Genomic DNA, 20409 nt, shown 5'->3' with positions numbered 1-20409 from the left:
CGAATATCGAGAGACCTGACTGGTGTTTTGGGAACCGGACTGGGGGTTCTGAATAGCATTGATTCAGAAGTATTGTTAAATAAATTGGCTGCCACAACTTATGATTTGGCAAAAATGCAACAGGCTTTACAATCTTCCCTTTTGGCTTTGGGAACGCATCAGTGGCTGTTGTCCAACATATTACCAAAATGGAAAAAGACGAATGTAAAAGATCATGAACTAATTCTAGACACACTCAGTGTGGCCCACAGCGATATCTCTTTGGCTCTCAACTGCATCCAGGCTCAATTGTGGATGCAAACAGTGGCAGCGTCAATCATTAGAGAAAGAGAAGAAGGCATTTTTCCTACTTTATTTTCCTATTTTATCCGGAAAATAATTTGGGATAATGCCAACAATTTTGAAAAGAACCTCCAATCTTGGTGGAAGTTGGTAAATTTACCCTATGATCCTGTTAACAATGCTGTCACGGCTTATGTGCTAACCATTCACAATGCTTCTGTATCTTTGATTTATGCTGTTTATGCATTAGGCTTGAACCACAATGGGACTATACTCTATCCTTTCAAGCATAAAGCATGGGCCCAAAGGGTGAATGACAAATGGCAAATGGTAGACCTGGATTCCTGCATTGTGTGGGAACAACTAGGAGTTATCTGCGAAAATAATTCCATTAGAACACAAGATTTTTGCTTAGACACTGACCGAAAGGTTTGCCAAGTTCGTCCTGAGGTTAACCCTAGAGCTGTAATAATCTATATTGGCAATAGTTGTGTATGCTTGAGAACTATTTGCAATAATATCACAGTAGGAAATGTAATACCTTATACCAGTAATCACACAAATTTTTGTGTTTGTAACTTTACTGAAATCACAGGATGTGACTTTTCTTACTTAGCTCCAGTCACTTCCCACCAAATTTTGAAATCTAAACTCACATTGATTCATGAGATAATGCCCGTATCTATTGGAATGAACATAACTCATACGAAGGAATTAGTACAGCATCAAGATTATATTCAAATATTAGAGGAAATCAAGAAAAACGGACAGAAAACTCTGATAATCGTTCACCATAGTGTGGACAAATTACAACAAATCACGAAAAGGGTGAAGAGTGATGGAGAACATAATTGGTGGAATACACTTTTTGGGTGGCTGCCTACCACTACAGGCATCCTGAACAAGCTCTGTCACCCTATTGTCATTCTCCTAATCCTTTCCCTGGTCAGTATCACTCTGTCTGTACATTTTTGATTGGCAAATGATCAGTATCTATCAGTATCTGTATATTTTTAATTGGTGAATGATAAAGTGAATGAGAATATTGTCATCAGCATTCAATACACGCAAGTCCTTGAATGTCATATCCAGCATTGACATCTCAAAATCTATTGATATTGAGCAGGCTGCATGGCAAAAAGTAATGTAAAAAAAAAATCTCTCCTTCCCTGTTCCCTCTCTTCTCTCTCACTTTCCCTCTTTTCTCTTTCTCTCTGAGTGCTACCGTCCTGCAGTCCCAAAAACAACTGATCCTGAAGACAAATGTTGAGCTACTGCGTGGTGTAAGGGTCAGTCAAAGGGTCGATTTCTGTCTCAACATTTCCCATCAGGTGCTAAACCACAGGGGCAGGCCTTGCAGTAGTGTCCGAAGCTGGTATGCCTTGTACCTATCAAGGTTGGTACAGGACGAATGCTTTGTACCCGTCTCTAAACCTCTACTATTGTGAAAGATCCATGAAGCAAGGCAAGACTGCAGACCCAAAGGCTCCCTGCTAACCACTATTGTGAAAGATCCATGAAGCGAAGCAGGAAAATTAACGATGGGACTTACCGCAGACCCATACCCCAAAGCGGCATGCGCAAGGACAAGTTCATCCAAAGTGTAAGGTGATGATGACTACTAGCCTTCATCGGGGACCCCAAAATCGACCACTGATGCCAGGAGGAGCGCATGCGCAAGGGGAGAATACCTGCCCCCAAAGCCGACCATGCCTCAGACACTCCTCTCTTGGCATGTGTGACCTGCCAGGTGGAGTTTGGCATGCCTCCACAGGACTGAGGTGGGACAAAGGCAGGTTGCAAGGAGGAATCAGGTCTACGAACTAGCATAAAAGACAGCTCCGGAGCAGCTGAACTTTGAAGATCTTCCCAACCCTGAGATCACATTGATCAAAGACAGAGGGAGAGGAACGCCTTCTGGAGTGGGACCCCCAGAGATGCAGGACGTCTGTGGACCTGTGGTGTTAGCTATAAACGCCTTTTTCCTTCCCTTTTCTCCCCATCCTTTTCCTTATTCTCTCTCTCTTTCTGTTGCAAGCCACTTTAAGGGCACAATTAATAAAGTTCCTGTTTGGATTGAAATTTAACTCCCTTGACTTGTTGAATTATTGCTTTGCTTTCTTTTTGCACTCCGAGATCATAGCTGAAAAGAACCATCACGCGTCCATTTATGAGTGGACCGTGACAGAAGGTGATGGTGGGACCATCACCACCATGAGGGGCACTCAGTTCACAATGTCCAAACTGTGCTGATTAAGGGTCAGGGGGTGGTGGAGTTAGAGGGATATGGTCATAGAAAATCCTTTTAGAGAGCCTTGGTGAAACCCTCTTGCAGCATCTCCCTGTTTCAACTAGGAAAGAACTGGCCGAGTGCTCAGTTGTTTACTGTTCTCTTACCTGAAAAAAGGATGGTTACAATTGAAAAATGTGAGGTTGTGAATATACCACCTGAGAACACAATGTACAGCTGAAAAGTAACAAATATGACCATATCTAAAATTCCAAAACCCAAATAACAAACTTTCCTGCCAAAGTACAAGCTTGAATTTCTAAGATTTGTCATCACTGTATGCAGCCCAGCGCCCTTACTCACTCCGGGTAAAATTCTTGTTGCAGTTAGTCACCTCTAGTCACTCCTCTGTACACAAGCCCAGGAATTTGGGTTAGGCTTCATGCAAAGGAGAAGGGAAATCCTCCCTCCCCTGAGGGGAGAAGTGAAAATGTCCTGCTCCAGGGTCCACAGCCCTGGCGCTGGAGCAGCGTCCCACATCTCTAATCGCAGTGAGTTTACAGCCACAGGCTGGAGAGGTTCTCCTAAGGAGTTAAAGAGAAATCCTGCCCTGTGTTGTGCATTCATCCTGCTAGTCCTCTTCTAGTGCCTGTAGGTGATGAACTTCAGCACCGGGCAGTGCAGAGGACCATCTGACCAGGGTGCAGCACAGCTCATCCTGCCCAGCCTCCTTCTTTGGTGGCTCCCTCAGAGGCCCAAGATACTTCAGCTTCCTGCTTGGGAGAGGAAATCTGCTGCCCTGGAGTTTTAACTTCTGTGCAGGGGAAGGGCACAAATCCAAGGGCTGGCAGCAGGGCTGGCTCACTGGGTGGGACTCATCCTTCCTCTTGACTCTGCTGTAGCCTAGATCCTTTCCTCTCACCAAAATAAGCACCCGTCAAGCAGAGGATCTGGGTTTGGGCCCTGTGTGTGCACAGAAGAGCTTTGGGGTCCCATCAGGTGAGAAAGCCTTCAGGAGCGGCCACTGGAGGAGGACAGTACTCCTGGCTCACGCTCAGGGGCTGCAGAAGTGGCTGCTGACTGTAAGCTGCCTCTCTCTCAGAGTGACTTCTTTTTATACTCAGCAAATCACTTTTTTTATTTGTTTATGACTAAATGTTTCTTATCAACCAGATAACAAAGCAGGCTGGCTTTTTGCTTCCAGTTGTACAAATACTTTATTATACGTCATATCAGCTACAGAAAAGTCAGAGAGATTATAAAAGCATTATTGACCTTAGGCTTAGCTGATTTCTGAAAATTTAGCTCAACCAATGCAACAGGAGAAAGGAAATACCAACAGAGTATCCTGTTTACCAGCAGATTTGCTCTGAATTATCCTTTCCTCCCCACCTGCTCCCCACATCTCACAGATGTGAAGAGATGAAAAGGAAGAAGCCCGTTCTACCTGGCTGACTGCTAATGATAGGTTTTGCTTCTGGCTAGTTCCAGTTTTCACTCTGCTGCTGGGAATATGCCAAGCCTTTGTATTTTGTAACATGTCAGACTACTCAGACACTCAAAAGAAAAAACATTCTGGCTTTGTGCTTTCCAAAACCACTTCAAGAAGCATGATGGGTTTCTTCCTCCTCTCTTGCTTTCATTTGTACTATTGTGTTTTCCTGTGCAGTATCTGAACAGCTCACTTATGTACAGGCTAAAGAAATCATCCTCCCATGCACTGAAAGAAGTGGAGGGAGACCACAAATCTCTATTTTAGAAACCAACCTGACTGTAGTGTGGGTCCATCAGCATTGGTAGAAACTGACAGTGTACTCAGTCTCCCAGGGGAGCCGATGGTATGGGTATGGTGGGAAACTGATGAGTGCAAATGAAAGACATGATACGCCCCTACAATAAAGTTAGCTGCAACCCAGCTCAGCATGCAAATCAACTGCTGCTCCCTTCTTTTTCTACCATACTCAGTATCTTCAGTCACCTCTGAATTTAGTTATTCTTGATCCTCAGCTGTATCACAGAACAAACTCCTAGAAAAGGACTTCAGTGCGTAGACAAAAAGGACAATAGCTGTACTGATATAAATGTATATATAGCATGCCACAATAGCTAATTCTTTTTACAAAAAAGGAAAAACTTGTTGTTCTGATTCAGTCCCATCTACCATTATTAGGATGTTGTGTGACAGCACAGCTTTCCTCTCCTGGGCATATATAAGCTATGATATTGAGTGATGTCTTACACAAGTGGTAGATGTGCCTGCTTGATACATATTGGTAGTGATGGGTGTACACCAGAATTAACTACACCAGTAAAAATAATCACCGGTGCCGCCTTCTTCTCCAGTAAACAAACAAGTGAATAAATCATCAGGCTGCTACAGGTACCACATACAAATCAAGCTCAAGTGAGATGCTCAAGGGTGTTTATGTTTGGATTTTCAGTGGCACCTACAGCCTTATTTATATTGAAAGGCTGCACTAGCTTAGCTTTGAATGGATTTAAACCCACTCTTTGTTACGATAGTAACACCATCTGAAGATGTTCAATAACCAATTTACCATAACCCAGCAAGCAAGCTTTAAATCAAGCTGGTGCAGCTGTCAGACTTTTGTTCTGGGAACAGACATTGCCACTGGAGAGACTGAGTCAGAAGCAATGTGTGAGCCTTCCCTATCTGACTGCCAAGTCAATGAAACCAACTTAAAAAGCTTTCCACGATGGATATGAGACCTGCGGCATCCTCACCTGCTACCACAGGCCTTGAGAGGCATAGTGGATTTCAGGTTGGAGAGGTGTCAGCTGGAAGCAAGCCCCAACTCCATGCAGGCTGGGGGTGCTGGCTCCCAACTGTGCTGCTGCAAGGAGCTGCTGCCAGTAAATGGGGCTGCAAATGCTTTGCTTTGGTCTCACTGAGGCTTCCTCTTTGCTGTCGAAAGCAGACCGATGGGAATCAGCAAAGTGCCCCGACCCCAGCTGGAAAGGAAAGGGACTTGAGTCTGGATCCCATGGAAATTCTGGCAGTGTGTAAGGTGTCCTGCTGATCCTACCTGGCTCCAGTGTCCGCACACTCAGGCAGAGACAGCTCTTCCATCCACCCCACATCAGTGATTCCAGCATCCGTTGGCATTTTGGGATGCAATTTTTATTATGATTTGGGAGTCATGTGAGAAGCAGAAACTGTTACCCAGCAACACAGACAGTGCGGTGCTAACTTTCTGAGACTTTCCCAGTTCCCTCTCAGTGGGAAGCTGTCATACAAACAGATATGATGAGAGCCAAAAACCTTTTATTGCTTTTCTTTCATTTGTTTTTAAACACCTCCACAGGATGCCACGAGGACAAAGAAAATGAGCAGAGGAAAGAATTCCTACCTCAGATCTGAAGCCAAATTATTCTCCTGTCTCTCTGGAGAAGAAGAGATGGAAGGATCCTCCTTCTTGACTGGCTGTGTGAGCCTTCACTTCCCCAGCCAGCTCATTTTCTCCTTCCCTGCCAAGCAACCTTCAGGCAGAAAGCCTAAACCTCTGAAAGAGCAGATCTGCAAATTGCATGTTCTAAGAAAGTTCAACAGGGTGTCGGTGTCTAATAGTATGTAAATACCAGTCTTCGGAAAGGTGCAACCAAGTTGACTATTCCGTAGCCTCCAGGAAAGGCATTTGCATGTCACTTGTCTCCCCCCTCATTCACTCTGCACAGGCCTCTAGGAGGGTGATGCTTCCCCATGGGCTGGGAAGGAGAGAGGCATGCATCACAGCACACATCTGCATGGCAGAAGGAGAAAGAAGTCCTGGCACAAGGAAGCGATCAAAGCATGGAAATGATCTGGCAAAGGAAAGGGGGGAAAAAAAAGAAGAAAAGTAAAAAGAGGAAGAAGGCTGGATGGGGTGGGTGAGATGGAGAGTGTGGCGGTGGCAGGTGGTAGGGACAGCCCCTTATACCATTCCCACAGGGATTTCTGGCTTTGTGGTACCGGAGCTTTAAACGCTGCAAGATCTCAGTGGTCTCTGAAATGCCTGGCCCTGAGGCTGCGTAGGGGGATTGGTAGGTGAGAGTGGGGTGGCACAGCAAAGGTTGGAGGCTCAGGTAGTGTCCCCTTGGGCAGGAGTGGGATTACAGAATCCTGCTCTGACCAGGGCATCCCTAAGGTTCCACTGAGCTTTGGTCCAGCCTGGCTTTTATGGACTGAGCAGGTTCTGAAGATTTAAAAGCTCTTTATAGAAAATGTCTCTGTGCCTTTCTGGTTGAGATTTCACATCAAAACTAGTTTGTAAGCCACAGCTGTAAAACGCATCCATTCAGTCTCTCGGGAGGTGTTAACTGAAAGCCAGTTATTATTAAATTGTGAATATTTCAACATGGCCCATTTTAAGAGGCCTCCTGCCTGGCTCAGGGTAGCAGTTAAGACTTAAAACACTGTTTTTTTCTTACTCAGTGAGGTCTCTACCCTGAATTGAACCCCACAGATCAAAAGTTAGAGCCCACAGCAAGAGTTTTCCTGCCTTATGGTGGGGAAACTCAACCCTTCTGTACACAATCACAGTTCCACCAATATTAGAAATACAGTGATCTGTCTGCCCTTTGGTCCAAATCCAGCTAGCATTTAAGAGACAAACTTGCCCACGTGCTTTCTAATTAAGGCATCTTCACCATAACAATTCAACGTCCAGAGAAATGACTCTGTGCATTTCCCCACCCTGCTGCAGGAAGAACTCTGAGAGCATGTTTATGCAAACCAAGACAAACATTAATTCATGATGAGTTTTAAACCAGCAAGTGAATTTCACTTTACATTACATGTTCTCCTGAAGCGTAAACCTGAAGTTCTCAGAAGATTAGTTGCTAATCTGGTTCTTGAGAGCAGGGTGGGGCTCCCAGCAGGTTTTGGGGAAAAACTAAAAAGTTAAGAAAAAAAAAATCCTGCAAAGAAAGGATTGTTGATGCTCTAAATTCCTGTTCTCGCAGCTATGGACGAAATTTATGGGGCTATCAGCTCCCATCAGGTTTCATCTGAAGCCTGGACCTGTGGGATACGCCAGAAATGTTTGTGTTCTTAAAAAGGCTACACCATCTCCCATGTGAAAAATGATAGAGAGGCTGAAAAATTGGGCTAAAACGCAGAAAAAAAACAGTTCTAGAGTTGCAGAATTCCTCTGTGAGCTCCATGGCACATGAACAGTGGTGGCAATAGCCAATAGCTGAGAAAAATGAAAGGGTTTGGATCCTACTTTCTGCTCCCAGCATGTGTATCACTTCTGTGACTTCCACGTGTTTGCAGCCTGCACCCTCACTGTGCTCTAATGCCAGGCTGTGTGGAAGAAGCTCCCGGACAGATAGATGCTTCTGTACCTTGCCACGCTTAGGCCCCAGCTGAGGTCCATTGGTCAGACTCTTCATAACTTGGTGTAGCAATGGCATTTGCTTTCCATGGCACGACCAGAAAGAGTTCGCACATGGGGGTTTGTCTCTGCCTGAAGGTTTTGGCATCACCTGGGGAGTGAGGGTTTCCTCGGCATCCCTGGCCTCCTCTTCTTCTGGAGGAAGCAGCAGCAGCAGCAGGGGTCTGGAGGTTTACCTCCAAGAGAGCTAAATGCAGCCCTGGGAAGCAAAGCTTCGCCCCAAAACCGGGGGCAAAGGTTACTAAGTTTACTAAGGTCATAAATAATTTCATGGATCCATCCCCTCATGTCTGAGCTTCTGTTCCAGCAACTTTGCTCTTAGATTGCTCAGAGAGAGGACTCATGGTTTTCCCCCAGCAAATCAGCCAACTTTTACCCCAATTTTATAGCATATGATTTGGTGGTCTACAGTAATTAGGTCAAAATCAGACAGATTAAATCAAGAACTAAGAGGTTAGCTCCATGTTATGTAAAGAAGTCCTGAGATCCTCTACAGCTCCAGGATTGCTCCGCTGCCTCCAGATCAGTGTGGTACCTCCCCTGCCCACATGCCAGGTCCATGAAATGCAGGAATCAATTAAACAGAAATAAATACACTCCATTGGCCCACAGGAATTAGATCATTCTGTCATCTTGCTGCTCCATGTTTATGTGACAAATCAGCTCCTATGCCAGTGGCTCTTCTTGTAAGTTGTGTCAAGGATTTTGGAAAGGAGATAGCCAGCTCATTTCTGGCTGACAAAGTGAGGTGCCAGCCAGAGGTCTGCTGCGATGATCCTGCCTAAAATGCCTAGTATCACCTGCTATCAAATTACTAGAGATCAGCACAGCATTATTCAAGAATTACAGGTGTACTATTCTCTGCATCTCTGTGACCGGCTTGTTGGGTAATGCTGCTTTGGTGGAGCCAGTGAAGACAACCACATGTTTATAGGGGAAAAAAATAAGGCACTGGGAAGAAACCTGTGTAATTTAACAACACTCCTTCATTCACCTGAGATCTGAACTTTGTGTTAAGCAACCAGAAGGACCAGTGTCAAAGAAAGTGCTGAAGGGGCACCATAAGGAAGTTTGGCCAAGTGAAGACATAAAAATTTAGGGGGAGAGCCCAATCTTGCCCCTGCCCACAAGGAAGGGAAGGCGCCTGGCCTTTGCAGCATGACCTTGTGCTGCAGGGATGGCAGAAGATGCCAGAATAACTGCTGGGGAGCGGATGGGGTGGGCAGTGGTGACCTTCCCAGGCAGTGTAAGAACACAGTGAACGCAGCTGGTTTGCTCTCTCCTTGGAAAGCAGACATCTGAGGATCCTCAGCAAGTTGTGGGAGCAAGACAGGAAGCTGCAAAGCTGACTGCTTGCTTTTCTGTTAACTGAATTTCTCTACCCTCCTTGGAGATAGATGCCCTCCAGCCTTTCTGTCACAGACCAGCTCTCTGACTGCCTTCTAAAGTAGTCTTTATCTCATGGATGCTTCAGATAATGAATATGAAGGGCTCCGCTACTGCCAGCACACACATATTTCCAGGAACTATGTATTTAATGGGCTCAATCTGCTTTAAACACCCAAAACATTCGCTCTGCAGGTCTTTTGGTAGGAAGTTTCTGCAACAAAAAAACATCCTGTTTGGGGGAGGATGCTTCCAGCTGAGAAGACTACTCCATTAACCACGAGGAGCTCAGTGCCTTCTTTGGACAGGCAACAACAAAATTTTCTGCCCCAAAGCCCAAAATGCACCAGCAGTTCTACCCAGAGCAGAGGGTGCAGACCCATGCATGTTCTTCTAAAGGATGCATGCGCTCCCAAGCACAGGCCAAGTAATAAGTATGATATTTATTTAGTTTATTTATCCTGCACTACCATGCTAAGGTTGCAGGGGAACCGCTTGGGAATTGCTAGGATGAAGGCAGCTGAACTCCGCTCTCTTGCACACACAGTGGTACTGCAGAAGTGAGACAACTTTTTGAGCCCTGCCCAGAGACAGAGAGGCAGGCAGGTCCTGTGCAGGCTCTTAGATGTACTTCTCTGGCAAGGCATGAACCCTCTTTGCTTGCACAAGGATGAAGATCTTCAGGCAAGGAATAGCTCTTCCCTGAAAGCCAATATGATGCTGGAGGTCTGAGAGGGAAAGGCTTGTAGGCACAACTAAGCCAAAGAGCTGCTCAGATCCATACCAACATTTACAGATGTCCCTGCTGAAAAAAGCTTCGGAGACACCAGAATGGTGCACAGGGAAGCAGCTTTTTCACAGTTGTTCTCCAAACGGGCTGTAAATGCAACTCCCTCCTATTCAGATCAGCTTTTCCACTCAATCGCTGATGAATCATGACGGCTGCTATCTCACCTGCTGAACAGCCTAAAGCAAACATCCTGAACATTTTTGTTGAGATAAGGCCTGCCATACCCAGGATTCCTAATGGCACAGGCAAAGTACACATTGCATACATTAAGGAGAACAGCCCCAGATACTGCTAGGTACTTTCCTGCAAACTTGTCTGAATATGAACATAAAGAGTAACCAGAGAACATGCTCAGCTGTTAATTCAAGAAGTTAAGCATTTGAGACATTTAAAATAAATTCTTGCCCAGAGCAGAAGAGTGGCTTAACATTATTTCATAACAAATCCATCCCAAAGATGCCTTCTGACTCTTTTCTCTACTGCTGGGTGAAAAAGTTTGAAGTTCCTATTTTATAATGCAATAATACTAGACCATTAACTGGCTTAACCCTTCATTTTGCTACTGTACTTAGTCCAGCTGTTTCAAGAGGACCTAAAGTTGTCCTCCCAGATATTACCTTTCCAGTTCTAACTCAGTCTTTGAATTAATGTGAAGAGATTTTAATATGGCTCAACCAGCTTGAGGTTTATAATGGTAAATTCTCATGTTGGTGCAAAATGACCCTGTGATACATAGGTGTAACTTATATGCAGGGTATCACATACCAATACTTAGATCTCTACCAGTTTTTCCCGTGCAATAATTTAAATCACTGGAAACAAGCAGTCAATACTGATTTTTTTCATTTGCAAAGAAATCAGTTGTTCAGTCATATCCTAAACAACTTTGCATAGTCCAAAGAGCTGCAGTGCCTTATGGCAGCTGAGCATTTGGCTGTAATTGATCTTCAAGAAGGAAATCACTTTTTTTATCTGGTAAATAAATATACAGCTAATATTAGGATATCATTTTATAAGCGATTCATCTCTACGCGTATGGCTTGCTCTAACACTTGCTTACAAATGTTACCAGAACAGGGGTTTTGGAATTGCAAGCTTGTAAATCAATTTAGCTTTGTGATAGTTCTTCCCTTTACATTTCTTCTAGATAAAGGAAGGCCATATTTAGGGCTTGGTAATGGTTGTGTAGGTTCAGTGCATTTTCAGTAATGGAAATCACAAAACCCAGAATTTATCCCTAGGCTTATAAGAAGGCTCAGAACTGGATAAATACAAAATAACCCATGAATATTGGACAGCTTGTACTGAAATGTGGAACTACAGCCCATCAGTGTATAAACAAGTGAGCAGAGCCAAGCAGGCTGGAAAGCAGCCTTTCGAGGAAGAAATGGAGCAGCTTAGCCAGGCTTTGGATACAAGCTACTTAGAGAGCCGAGTACCACATCAGCATGATGTATACCAGAAGGAAGACAAGTCATAAAACATATTAAGGAATAAAAATATTTGTTCCTCAGTTCACCTTCATGGTGGGCTCAAATTTATACCACTTGCCATATAAGTCAAGAACAAGACATGTTCATTAATAGTTCCTAAATTGCAGAGCTCAATGCCAAACTGTCAGGTAAATATTGCGACCCATAGCTTTTTTTCCATGCAAACTTCTTTTCTCCAGTTTGGAATGCACTTGCTTTAATGCATTGTACATGCTGCTGAAAGTTAAGCCAACCAACTCTAAAGGATTTCTGTTGGCTTTTTTTTTTTTTTTCTTTTTTAAACAGGAGAAGTAATTAATCCGCTTCAGAGAACGAATCAGCCTTTTCTGAGCTAGAAATGCACAATGAAGAAGACTGTGGCTGTTTCTGGGGTGGGAGGGAGGCATACTCACACAACCAACACGGCAGAGGCAACTGCCCAGGGTCCACAGCTGAGGGCAGCAGAGGGGGCAGACCACGAAAGCTGATGGAAAGAGCAGATTTGCCACTGTTTTCTTTCCTGGCAGCCTGTAGGATGAAAACCATCACCCCTAGAAAGCTCCTACCTTGTACTATGGGAACTTCTGTTTCCACCTGGGGCCTCTGATAGGAAATAACGCTAACGTTTCACTCCTTCCCTTCAGCAAAGGCTGTACAATGACTTAACAGGAAAGCAGAACGTAGTAGACAGCTTCCAGATAAGGGAAACCAGCACAACAGAAACAGCACAGAGATAGCAGCCTTATTTAAAATAATGCAATTTAACTGACAGAGCAAAGGGTAACAAAACTATTCCTTAGCTACACCAACACAAACAGAGCCACTCATCAAAGTTATAAATAAGAGAAATGATGCCATTCTCATTCATCCGCTCAGAGAGAGGAAAGGGGGTGTGTTGCAGCATGGGGCTGCAACTGCTTTCCTCCCTTCATCCGCCTGCCAGGGCCAGCTGGAGCGGCGCTGTGTTTCCAGCAAGGGCCACGCTAGTTGCACAACAGGGATGAGGCTGGCACATCCGCCCCAGCATGGCATTGGCCCTACCAGGGGGCAAGGGGAAGCAGATGACCCCGACTACCCATGGAGAGGCTTGCTGCAGGGCAGACAGGAGCAGAGCAGACCCACAGATCTCCAAATTCATCTCATCTCTACAAGGGCAAAATCGCCAACATTTTCCATTCTAATCCACAACTAAATTTAGATTTTTATGGTTGCAGAGACCCTCCTTTCCCACACTTTTCTGGGGTGATCTCCAAATTCCTCTACTATCCTCACTTGTTAAAACATGACTCGGCCCTCCCAGCTGGAAAAGTGGAGACCAACGCAGTCCCAATGTGGTCTGCTGCCATTGGGACAGCAGACACATCAGGACATTGTGGTGTCCTGATATAGGAGCATGAGCAAAGGCTGAAGGAGGACTGAGAGCCAGAAGATGAAGTCTTCATCCCAGCACTGCCATTGGTGGTGTTCACCTGCCACACTGTACAACTGCTTACTTTTAACTGCTGCCACTGGTGGTGTCCTGCATCGGCATTAACCATCAGCTTGAAGGCAACAGAGGAAACAGAAGGCTTTGCATGTTGGATCTGGGGAGAAATCAGTGCTACTGAACCTGTGGGTACTCTGTGAGCAGCTATGTAGCCTATCAACTAGAGTTCTTTACTGCCACTTTTGTAAAATTGCAAGGAGTTGGACTTCAGGACCAAGAATTGACCAAGGACATCTGCAAAACAGACTTTATTGGAGCACCACAGCAAAGAACAAATTCTTCCTCCGTGCTTAGACATTCCCCCAAATTAATACCACACACAACTCGGTCAAAGCAAAATAATGGTCATGGAAACAAAACCAAATGAGAGGTCAATGCAAAATAGCACCACCTGGTGACACCTACCATAATGATGCCAAGTTGAACAGTGTGCCCTACCAACTACAAAATTCAGCAGCTCTTCATTTCCTTTTACTTTTCTTTATTGGTCATAGTGCTGCAGGACTGTCCCTTCTGAAGTGAGTTGTTACTTTTAGGATATTTAAACATTTTGGAACCAGCTGAATGACTCTAGTGCTGGGATGAAGACTTCATCTTCTGGCTCTCAGTCTTCCTTCAGCCTTTGCTCATCCTCCTATATCAGATCAGTAGGTTTCCCAGAGCACCTCAAAGTACACGATGAAATGCTACGGAGCTTTTTGCAAACATTATTGCTTAAGATTTACATTGATCTGTGGCTTCAGCATTCCCAGCATTTTAAAATGTCAGCTCAGTTGTTAAATGAGTAGAAATAGTTGAATCCGTGCACAATACCTGTTCATTACATCAAACACAAAACCCATCATGCTGTTAGATGCTCTCTTGAAGCTTTCTACAGATGTGAAAGGCTAGCGTGACAAAACAGCAATAGAAGTTCACCTGCCACACTGTACAACTGCTTACTTTTAACTGCCGCTACTCTTGTAGATGCCAGGCTATGACTCGGGGGCTCATGAGCCTCACACACCCTCTCTCTATTTGTTTCCACATTCAGTTCCATATAATCAGCTCTCATCTACCACTGACATCATCTGGTAGCAATCATAAGGCTTGGCTTTTGTTCACTAGTTATTTTTTCCTAGGAAAAAAGGAACAAGCACTGACGAGTTGCACAAATGTAGGGACCCCACTTTTGAAGCATTCCTGTCTTGTGCTTCACTCCAATTCCTACAGTACCCATGCCAACCTGGAACAACTGGAGTGCTGTGACAACCCCACATCAGACCTACCAGAACAATACCACTCCTGTTACAAGGAGAAAACCAAGGCTCAAAATTCCAACTTTTTTCCTTCTCTCAGTTTGGTCTTAGCATCTCGCTTGACAGCATGGGACCCAAGAGCTCCCTGTATAATTGAAATACAGATTGCTTGCCTGCCCTGTGGCAGCACTCAGTGCGTTCAGTGCTTTTTCTGGCATTTAGTAGATGAAGGCAGCCTCTGCAGCACAAGGCTCACAAGCACTGAACGATAAACTGCTGCACATACAATGCTAAGAAACACTGGAATAAACTCGGGTTTGGTAGATCTTAGTAAAGGGATTACAGTATATTAGGTCAGAAGCACGTAGGCATTCTCGAGCCAGAACACCAGGGGTATCACGCTGCAGGGCTGTACGTAGCTTCTGCAAAATATTTAGCAATTTTTCACCTAGTTAGATAAAAAGCAATGTACAATGTGAACAAAAGAACAGCAATAACTCGTTGTGATGTGTTCGTTTGCATCTACCAACTGTAGTATTTTGCACTGAGCAGAGCTGGATTTGTGCAGCGCCACTGTGTGATCCTGTGAGTTGACCGTTGATTCAGTGCATGGTATTTCCTCTGAATCATTATTGATAGACCTTATTACAAATATTAACAGCAAGGATATTCAAATGGGAGTTAAATTTGAGCTCAGATATAAGCAGATGTCCTCTGAAGCTCCCTCAGCTGTCTCAGCTCTACATTTGCTGCCTAATCTATGGCATTATGTTACTACCCACTGCTGAATTACTCCAGTCTTCTACTCATGGCTGGTTATGGTACAATGGTGGGATTAAAAATCCCTCATCAGCAGAATAATCATTGCAGAATAAAAAAAATAAATTGATGACATGGAAGTAAATGAGGCAAGAAGAGGGACAAAACGGAACTTGGTTTGCTTTGATAAGAACAATTTTCTACTCAGTTGCTCTGGGAAACCTATCTGGCATAACTGGAACACAAGAAAGGGGTAGAGTCCAGCTTCCATCACATTTGAAGCACAGTCACTTGCTATCCTGCTCAGTGAAACTGTGAGTTAAGACACAAAATTTATAATAAAGAGGGTACAAACCTAAAAGGTTCAGACAGCCAGTCCCATGGAAAGGGTCAGCCTGAGTTTGGCAGGGGTCAGTACTGAAAGCGAGGGAGACCCCATCTTACTTAACGTCTCCTTTCTGGACAGAGTGAGTGGGAGAAGACTCCAGCAGCACAGAGCATGGGGATACACAATAAAAATGGGATTGGCAAGAGGGCTGGAATAAGATCAGATCTGACAGCAGAAAACAAGAAGTCACACAGACACTTAGCAATAAAATCCCAGTTGCCCATCACAGGACAGGAGGAGCCGGAGGAGGAGGTTAACTGCAATACCTACAGGTGAGGTATTTATTTCTAGGTGAGGTGTCAAAGTACGAGAGGCACCAGACAAACCTCTGAGCCTCGCAGCTCTGACCATCCACAGGGAAGTCAGAGAGCAAGAAGCCCAGCACAGGACTGCCAGAGATCAGCAGAAACCGGAGGCTGCTTCACTAAGGTAGACAGCAAGTTCTAGCTTGTTTGGCAGTGCACAGCGAAGAGAAAAGCATACAGCTGCTATTTCTATACTGATAAGAGAAAAAAGGTTACAATAACAGTTCAGTAAAATTCTGAAACTTCCCCTTCTTGGGGGTCCAGGAATAAATGAATTACAGTGGTGTGCAATAAGACAATATCATTCGGTGCTTAGATTTGCTGATCTGCAAGGTCCCTTCTGCTCCCACATTTATATTATCTTTTATATAATGTGTCTTGTACACTGCTTGCATTTTTTGAAGCAAAATTCTTGGACAACAGCCTAGAATGGGATTATTAACTTATAACAGGACAAAAAAAATCACATATGCTCATAGGTTCCTGCAATTCCCCCCACTCACAAGTCTGGCAGACACTGCTCCTCCATGTAGTGGAAAAAGAAGCTTAAGTGGATGGAAGAGAAATTAGATGAGTGGCTGGACAGCCCAAATTCTAAGCAAGTTCAGCAGGACGAATCCAACCTTACTGTAACTCTGCTGATTCCAACTTTTCTTGTTGACTGACTTAAGCCAGAAGTTTCCTCACAGTCTACCAGGGAACCTGATGTGTTTTGCAGCCAGCAGCTCATTTCTCAGAGAAATTCCCCAGTCTTTGGAATCAGATAAAAAGCATGTACAGTTCACAATGCCAATCTGGTATGTGTAGGGAGGACCATAAACACTATTTTGGGGTATTTCTCCTAAGATCAGTGTATCCAAGCACACCTTCCCCACCCCCAAACTCTAGAATTCAGCTCTGGGCGCTGAAGTTGCAAGAAGCCACTTCATCTTGCAGAGCTATTGAGCAAAAGGGAGGATGAGACATGAGGGAAGTAAACCCAGGCAGGACTTGGGACACCTTGTCCAAAACCCACCGAATAACCGAATCTTTCCAAACAAAAGCCTAGAACTGGCCGAGCCCCGGGAACAGACAAGGGACAGACACAGCCACCGTCAGCTACCTCCTAAGAGATGCTCTGTCACACCCAGCCCCAGGAGAACCACATCCCGCCTGCACATCCTCCTGTCACACCTGCAATCCCCACCACGCTGCACCTACACCTGCAACCAGGATCCTGCTGCGCCCACAGGCTGCGCAGCTGCCCCTGCGATCCGACCCCCATCCAGCCCGTGCATGGATGCTCTCCGGACCCTCTGCCATCCGGATCTACTCCCACCTCTACGTTACCGCACTTGCAATCTGGACCTCGTCCCACCTATACGCTACACTACTGCATCTGCACTCCAAATCGACTCCAGCCCATCCCGGGCAGCATCAAACCGGCAGCCGAGACCACGTCCCAGCGATGAGCTGCGCTGTTCCCCTGCAGCCCAGCCCTGTCCTCCCCATCGCACCTGCAATCCGCTCAGCCAGCGCCTCTCTGCAGCCCCGGCATCCCCAGCAGGGTCTTTCCTCCCTCGGTGCCCACCCCAGCTCACCGGCAGGGACCGGGGCGAGGATGCTCAGCCGAGCTGCAATCCCGGTAAGCGGGAGGGATGCACTTCAACTCCTCCCGAGCGAGAAAACCCCGCGGGGCTCAGCGGTTCCGGGGCGGAGCGCGGGGGTCCGGGACGGCCCCGCGGGGAGGGTGTGCCTGCCCGGAGAGGGGCTCCAGGGGGAGACCCAGAGCCCTCCCCTAGGCTCACCCCGAAGGAACCTCCTCGGGGCGAGAGCCCTCCTGGAGCCACCGTGCTGCATCCCGACCCTCTTCCTGGGAGGGATTCCCTCTCCTGGAGCCACCGTGCTGCATCCCCCTCGCCGCAGAAGGGTCCAGACACCCTTTCCGGGAGGCGTTCCCTTTTCCTCCTGGAGCCACCGTGCTGTGTGCCGACCCCCCTTGGCGGGAGAGATTCCCCCTTCCTCCTGCCGCCCGTGGGTATCCTGGAGGCAACGGCTGCCTCCCGCCCAGCAAGAGGCTTCCCAAAGCCCGAGCTGTCATTGCCTCGGCGTGTGCACCCCAAGCCCGGCACGGGGTCCCTCTCTGTCCAGCCACGGGGCTTGAATCCACGGCCCGAGGCTGGGAAGCGAGTAGGGAACCACGGAAGGTGGGGAGAGACTTCCCAGGCAGCCGGAGCTGCGAGGGACCCCCTGTGCCCTGAGCTCTGCCGCTGAGGTGCTTCACTTTCAACACCTGTGAAAAGAGAGGAGGGATGGATGCCTTTTTACCTTTAGCAAAATGCATCAGCAAAATGCCTTACAGATGAGTAGTGAAAGGGTAGAATTAAGCCCAGATATTATCAGCCAAGCGGGGAGAGCTTTGTGGAAAAGTCAGGAGTGCTCTTTCCTTTGGGCCAGACTTGGTTCTGGTGTCAGACAGAGCCATTCAGCTTCACCATCTGGAGAGAAAATCTGGCAGGGAAAATCATGGCAGGGAGAGAGGGGAACAGCTGACATACAACTCATGATGAAGTGTTTTGGAAACGGTTCCTGTGAGCCGGGGAGAGCCGAGCTTTGCCCACCAAGTGTGATTGTTGGAAAACTCTAGTTTGTCTTACTAAAATGTAGTCGAATAACTAATAGTTCTAACAATTCTATTTAATATAGTTAAAAACTAACTACTCCGTTGAAATTTCGCTTGCTCCAGGGTATAGTCTCAGGTATCCTTATTTGTGAAGGAATGCTGAAAACTCTTACTGAGCCAGAAGAAATCTTATCTATGTTAACAGAAGGTAGAGTTGGTATCTTTATCTAATGCAAGCAGTAAACTTGCAAAGAAATAACAGTTTGCATAAAAATGTAAAGAATGCTGAAAATGTTGCAAGACCTGATGTGACAATCACCGAAATGAATATGTAGGTTGCATCCCTTTTGAATATGTAACAGATTGAGCAACACTTTAAGGATAAATGGCGAACGCGATGTGACGGTCTTTGAACCAGATTTGGGTGCGTACCCCTGGTTCCCGGGGCCTCGAAATAAAGCACCGCATATAACCTTCTTCGTATGGTTATGTGTTTGTCTCTACGCTAACAGTTTTGGCGACCCAGGTGGGACCTCGCGGGCATTGCTGAGGCGGCTCGCATCGATCCCGCTCCGGCCGGCACCGAGTGATTCTCGGGGAGCCATCGACCGCAACCGACCTCTGCTGCCCCCGACGGACCGAGGATTATATTGGTAAGACACGGTGCTTTATCAGGAATGGTACCATAGTTGTGGTTTGGTAAAAACCTGCCTGTTAGACGCGGCGAAAGCTACGCTTGGTTGGGTTAAGGAGCTCCAGTGGGAAGCCTAGGCGCCGTCCATAAGACAGTAGCGAAAGCTCTGCAGGTTCGGCAACAGTGGCCTGGTTTTGTATTTTCGGTACCGCAGGTTCGGCAACCGTGGTCTGGTTTTGTATTTTCGGTAATCTGTATTATTCGCTATGTGGAACTTTGTTTGGTTTTTGTTGTTTGGTGCTGGTCTGGACTGTTATAGAATGTCACCGATACCTAAGTCATCACCGTTAGGGTGTATTCTGATGCATTGGAAAGAGGGGCAGTTTGGGCAAGAAATGCAAAAAGGAAATTGGTTGAGTATTGTAATGTATGGTGGACACAGTGTGATTTGGAGGATCAGGTTCGTTGGCCAGAAAGTGGAACTTTAGACTATAATATCATCCTACAGTTGATGCAATTTTGTAGGCGCGAGGGTAAATGGGATGAGATACCATATGTAGAACTGTTCTTTATTTTAAGAATTGTTCTTTATATTTAAAGAGGAATGGAAGAAGGCGTGTGGAATAATGGTCGTTAATACAAAATCGGATGAGCAGTGTAAGGGATGTGTGACTGAGAAGAAATGTATGAAATGTCTGGCAGTGGAAAATGCTTTGCAGCATAAGGAGGATGATGATTTTGATTTATTAGTGGCTCCGTCAGCCCCACCAGCCCCAGAGATACTGGAGTAGAAGGTGATGGGGAGGATGAGGTAGAAATAGAGGATCGGGAAAAGATGAACCCCTAGTGAAAGTGAGGTTAGGGGGAAAAGAAGTGCAATTTTTAGTAGATACTGGTGCAACACACTCAGTTTTAAATGATTTATGTGGACAGATAGGGAAAGACTGCTACAATAGTGGGAGCCACAGGGAAAGAGGAAACCCGGCCATTCATGCAACCCCTGGAATTATGATTTGGAGGAAAGGAAATATGGCATGAATTCTTGTATATGCCTGATTGTCCAATCTCCCTGCTGGGATGGGATTTTTTTTTTTTCTTTCTTTTTTTTTCTAAATTAAATGCAAGAATTGTCTTTGAGGATGGAGAATTGATTATGCAAGTTCCAGAATCAAAGTCAGGACAGATACTAGTGTTGAAGGAAAATCCAAAAGTTCAAGTACCCAGAGAGGTAGAAAGAGGCAGTGATCCCTACAGTATGGGAAACTGATATACCAGGGAAACAAAAATGGCCCAACCAGTAGTAGTAGAATCGAAGGAAGGAACGAAACCAGTCCGAATAAAACAATATCCCATAAAATTAGAGGCCCGATATGGAATAGTGAAAATTATTGAAAAGTTCTTAAAGTCTGGAATATTAGAAGAATGCGAATCAGAATATAAT

The 20409-nt window shown here is 45.7% G+C and overlaps 1 protein-coding gene across 1 annotated transcript in view; it reads right to left on the bottom strand.

Moving 5' to 3' along the window:
- The window catches only part of LOC104057774 (inverted formin 2), a 54957-nt gene extending 37451 nt beyond the window's left edge, over positions 1-17506 (bottom strand). The window contains 1 exon segment of the mRNA XM_054067166.1: positions 17229-17506. The gene's annotated coding sequence lies outside the window, so the exon portion shown is untranslated.
- Between the last annotated feature and the right edge of the window lie 2903 nt (positions 17507-20409).

This window comes from Cuculus canorus, chromosome 5 (assembly GCF_017976375.1).
Source record: "Cuculus canorus isolate bCucCan1 chromosome 5, bCucCan1.pri, whole genome shotgun sequence".
Taxonomy (NCBI): Eukaryota; Metazoa; Chordata; class Aves; order Cuculiformes; family Cuculidae; genus Cuculus; species Cuculus canorus.
This window is presented reverse-complemented; position numbering and strand designations above follow the sequence as displayed.